A 5,660-nucleotide genomic window follows, 5' to 3' on the forward strand; every position below is an offset into this window, starting at 1 on the left:
CTTCTCCCATTCCGTTGGTTACCTTTTAGTTTTATTGATTGTTTCCTTCACTGTGCAGGCCTTTTTATCTTGATGAGGTCCCAGTAGTTCATTTTCCCTTTTGTTTCCCTTGCCTCCAGAGACATGACTAGAAAGAAGTTGCTGCAGCCGAGGTCAAAGTGGTTGCTGCCTGTAATCTCCTCTAGGATTTTGATGGTTTCCTGTCTCACATTTAGGCCTTTCATCCATTTTGAATTTATTTTTGTGTATGGTGTAAGAAAGTGGTCCAGTTTCATTCTTCTGCATGTTGCTGTCCAATTTCCCCAATAACATTTGTTGAAGAGATCATCTTTTTTTTACATTGGATATTCTTTCCTGCTTTGTCAAAGATGAGTTGACCATAGAGTTGAGGGTCCATTTCTGGGCTCTCCATTCTGTTCCATTGATCTATGTGTCTGTTTTTGTGCTAGTACCATACTGTCTTAATGATGACAGCTTTGTAATACAGCTTGAAGTCTGGAATTGTGATACCTCCAGCTTTGGTTTTCTTTTTCAACATTACTTTGGCTATTCAGGGTCTTTTCTGTTTCCATACAAATTTTAGGATTGTTTGTTCCAGCTCTGTGAAAAATGCAGATGTTATTTTGATTGGGATTGCATTGAATGTGTAGCTTGCTCTGGGAAGCATAGACATTTTAACAGTATTTGTTCTTCCAATCCATGAGCAAGGAATATTTTCCAATTTCTTTGTGTCTTCCTCAATTTCTTTCATAAGTGTTCTATAGTTTTCAGAGTACCAATCTTTTGCCTCTTTGGTTAGGTTTATTCATTGGTATCTTATGGTTTTTGGTGGGATTCTAAATGGGATTGATTCCTTGATTTCTTTCTTCTGCCTCATTGTTAGTGTATAGAAATGCAACAGATTTCTGTACATTGATTTTATATCCTGCAACTTTGATGAATTCATGAATCAGTTCTAGGAGTTTTCTGGTGGGGTCTTTCAGGTTTTTACATAGAGTATCATGTTGTCCGTGAAGAGTGAAATTTTGAATTCTTCCTTGCTGATTTGGATGCTTTTTATCTCTTTTTGTTGTCTGAGAGTTGCGGCTAGGACTTCCAGTATTATGTTGTACAACAGTGGTGAGAGTGGACATCCTTGTTGTATTCCTGACCCTAGGGGAAAAGCTCTGTTTTTTCGCATTGAGGATGATAATAGCTGTGGGTCTTTCATATATGGCCTTTATGATGTTGAGGTATGTTCCTTCTATTCCTAATTTCTTGAGGGTTTTTATTCAAGAAAGGATGCTGTATTTTGTCAAATGCTTTTTCTGCATCTATTAAGAGGATCATATGGTTTTTATCCATTTTTTATTAATGTGTTGTATCATGTTGATTGTTTTACAGATATTGAACCACCCCTGAAGCCCAGGAATAAATCGCACTTGATCATGGTGAATAATCCTTTTAATGTACTGTTAGATTCAATTAGGTAGTATCTTGGTGATTTTTTTATTTTTTTAAAGATTTTATTTATTTATTTGACAGAGAGAGACACAGCGAGAGAGGGAATACAAGCAGGGGGAGTGGGAGAGGGAGAAGTAGACTCCCCGCTGAGCAGGGAGCCTGATGCGGGGCTCGATCCCAAGACCCTGGGATCATGATCTGAGCCGAAGGCAGACGCTTAATGACTGAGCCACCCAGGTGCCCCTCAAGTCAGTGTTTTACTTGGTAAACATGTCTGAGACCATGCATCCCTGGCTGCTAAGCACCATGGTGGACAGGGCTAGAAAGGTAACAGCTTTATTTTGAGCAGGGGGCAAAGACAAGGCAGCACTTTACAGCTACATTGTAACTAGATCCTGCATCGGTGATTTTTGCATCTATGTTCATCAGGGATATTGGCCTGTAATTCTTTTTAGGGGACTCTTTGGTTTTGGAATCAAGGCAATGCTGGCCTCGTAGAATGAGTTTGGAAGTTTTCCTTCCATTTCTGTTTTTTGGAACAGCTTCAGAAGAATAGGTATTAATTATTCTGTAAATGTTTGGTAGAATTCCCTTGGGAAGCCATCCAGCCCTGGACTCTAGTTTGTTGGGAGATTTTTGATTACTGATTCCATTTCTGTGCTGGTTATGGATCTGTTCAAATTTTCTATTTCTTCCTATCTGAGTTTTGGTAGTTTATATGTTTCTAGGAATTTATCCATTTCTTCCAGATTGCCTAATTTGTTGGCATATAATTGCTCATAATATTCTCTTACACTTATATCACAATATTCTCTTATAATGTTTGTATTTCTGTGGTGTTGGTTGTGATCTCTCCTCTTTCATTTGTGATTTTATTTATTTGGGTCCTTTCTCTTTTCTTTTTGATAAGTCTGGCTTGGGGTTTATCAATTTTCTTAAGTCTCTCAAAGAACCAGCTCCTAGTTTCATTGATCTGTTCTTTTTTTTTTCTTCTTATCTATATTTATATCTATAGATTTCTGCTCTAATCTTTATTATTTTCCTTCTGCTGTTTTAGGCTTTATTTGCTGTTCTTTTTCCAGCTCCTTTAGGTGTAAGTTTAGGTTGTGTATTTGATTTTTCTTCTTGAGGAAGGCCTGTATTGATATATACTCCCTCTTGGGACCACCTTTGCCGCATCCCAAAGGTTTTTGACTGTCGTGTTCTCATTTTCATTTGCTTCCATGTATTTTTTTTCATCTTTAATTTCCTGGTTAATCCACTCACTCTTTAGTAGGATGTTCTTTAACCTCCATGTATTTGTGGTCTTTCCAAATTTTTTCTTGTGGTTGACTTCAAGTTTCATAGCATTGTGGTCTGAAAATGTGCATGGTATGATCTCAGTCTTTTTGTACTGATTGAGGCCTGATTTGTGACCCAGTGTGTGATGTATTCTGGAGAATGTTTTTTTTTAAGGTTTTGTTTATTTATTTGACAGAGAGGGGGAGGAGCAGGCAGCAGGGAGAGGCAGGCTCCCCGCTGAGCAGGGAGTCTGATGTGGGGCTTGATTCCAGGACTGAGGGATCATGACCTGAGCCGAAGGCAGACGCTTAACGACTGAGCCACCCAGGCATTCCATATTCTGGAGAATGTTCCATGTGCGCTCAAAAAAATGTGTATTCTGCTACTTTAGGATGAAATGCTCTGAATATATCTGTGAAGTTCATCTGGTCAAGTGTGTCATTCAAAGCCATTGTTGCCTTGTTCATCTTCTGTTTAGATGATCTGTCCATTGCTGTGAGTGAGATGTTAAAGTCCCTTGCTATTATTGTATCCTTATCAATGAGTTTCTTTATGTTTCTTATTAATTGATTTATATGTTTGACTGCTCCCAAATTGGGAGCATAAATATTTATAATTGTTAGATCTTTGTGTTGGATAGACACCTTTATTATGATCTAGTGCCCTTCTTCATCTCTTATTACAGTCTTTGGTTTAAAAGGAAACAGTCAACAAACCTAAGAGGCAACCCACAGAATGGGAGAATATATTTGCAAATGACATATCTGATAACGGGCTGGTATCCAAGATCTATAAAGTACTTATCAAACCCAACACCCAGAAACCAAATAATCTGGGTTTGATAAGTACTGTATAGATCTTGGATGCCAGCCCTTTATCAGATATGCCATTTGCAAATATCTTCTCCCATTCTGTGGGTTACCTCTTAGGTTTGTTGACTGTTTCCTTTTTGGAAGACATGAACAGACACTTCTCCAAAGAAGACCTATAAATGGCTAACAGACACATGAAAAAATGCTCCACATCACTTGCCATCAGGGAAATAACAAATCAAAACCACAATGAGCTACCACCTTACACCAATGAGAATGGCCAAAATTAACAAGACAGGAAACAACAAACGTTGGTGAGGATGTGGAGAAAGGGGAACCCTCTTACACTGTTGGTGGGAATGCAAGCTGGTGCAGCCACTCTGGAAAACAGTATGGAGGTTCCTCAGGACATTAAAAATAGAGCTACCTTATGACCCAGCAATTGCACTACTGGGTATTTACCTCAAAGATACAGATGTAGTGAAAAGAAGGGGCACCTGCACCCCAATGTTCATAACAGCAATACCCACAATAGCCAAACTGTAGAAGGAGCCCAGATGTCCTTCAACAGATGAATGGATAAAGAAGATGTGGTTTATATATACAATGGAATATTACTCAGCCATCAGAAAGGATGAATATCTACCATTTACATTGACATGGATGGAACTGGAGGGGATTATGCTGAGCGAAATAAGACAATCAGAGAAACACAATTATCATATGGTTTCACTCATATGTGGAACATAAGGAATAGTGCAGAGGACAATAGGGGAAGGGAGAGAAAACTGAATGGGAAGAAATCAGAAGGAGACAAACTATAGGAGACTCTTGACTCCGGGAAACAAACTGAGGGTTGTGGAAAGGGAGGTGGGTGGGGGATGGGGTAACTGGGTGAGGGGAATTAAAGAGGGCACATGATATGATGAGCACTGGGTGTTGTAATGTTCAGTGATTCCTTAGTTGAATATATCAAAAACTAATAATGTACTATACGTTGGCTAATTGAATTTGAATTAAAAAATGGGAACTATCATGTTAGAAAAAAATCAAGTTGCCTCCTCTTGAAGAATCAGAAGATCTAACAGGATTTGGCCACTGTTCCCATGTGGCAAAAGGAGGCTGGAGTGGATGAGAAATGCATTCTCTGTTTCCCTGAAGTCCCCACCGCTCTTGGATGCTTCATAACCCATCCAGTTTTACTTATTTATACTACTTGGTGGATTCCTGGAGGAGTTTGTAATTCCTGACTGAAGTACCAGAGTTCAGAGTAAGCAAATATATATATTTAAATATATATATCCATATAATTATATATATGTATATATTATATATATCCCATCTGTTAACTCATATACTCACCAGTGGTTTGTGGGGGGGATAGGTTTCTAGAATATGATATTGTGTCTTATAAGGCTGTTTTTTTCTGGGCTGTGCAAAGGGAATTGCTTACCCTTGCCCCTGGTTTCCTTCTTTGTTCACTATGATCAGCTTGGTGTTTTGTTTGGTTATCAGCATTTGTGAAGAAGGACAGTGTGACCTCTGGGGCAGGAGGACCCTTAGAGTGAAGAAAGCTGTTAGCAAATCAATCCTAAAGTGATTTATTTCCAGGCAGTAGATAGCAAGGAGGCAGTGTATATTTATCATTTGGACAAGGCCTTAATAAAGATAAATTCGGAGTTTGAGTTCCTCTAAGGAAGTGGCTTTAACTTCCGACATATGCCAAAATGCACGTCACAGCTAATTAGGTGGTGTCCACATGTGCCTTGCAAGTGGGTATAGTTAGGCAATGGATAGGAATGATGTGCTTGTCTGCATTTAGATGTGTCATTGATGGTCTAAAAATTCAGGGGGCTTTGAGACTAAGGAGCAATGTCAAGATTTAAATCAAAGGAGATCCCCAAAGCTAATAATGAATGTGTGCTCATTATAAAATCTATGTCAAGTCTTTGTTTAGCTGTAGCATAGAGGGCAAATGAGCAGAATGACAGTCTTACATCCATATGATGAATAAAATCACGATTGCTGAATTTCATTTTTATTTTCTCCCATTTGCATTTGTCGCATCTCTGCATTTACCAAAAAGAAAGGGGATAGGAGGGTTGAAAGACCTGACTGTTACCC

General features: G+C 38.8%; 1 non-coding gene across 1 annotated transcript; it reads right to left on the minus strand.

The window, feature by feature from the left end:
• Positions 1–1,713: 1,713 nt before the first annotated feature.
• On the minus strand, positions 1,714–1,844 carry LOC115940735 (small nucleolar RNA SNORA63). Its single transcript, XR_004075467.1, has one exon. It is a non-coding gene; the product is annotated as a small nucleolar RNA SNORA63 (small nucleolar RNA).
• Between the last annotated feature and the right edge of the window lie 3,816 nt (positions 1,845–5,660).

This window comes from Leptonychotes weddellii, chromosome X (assembly GCF_054177405.1).
Source record: "Leptonychotes weddellii isolate Sample4059 chromosome X, ASM5417740v2, whole genome shotgun sequence".
NCBI lineage: Eukaryota > Metazoa > Chordata > Mammalia > Carnivora > Phocidae > Leptonychotes > Leptonychotes weddellii.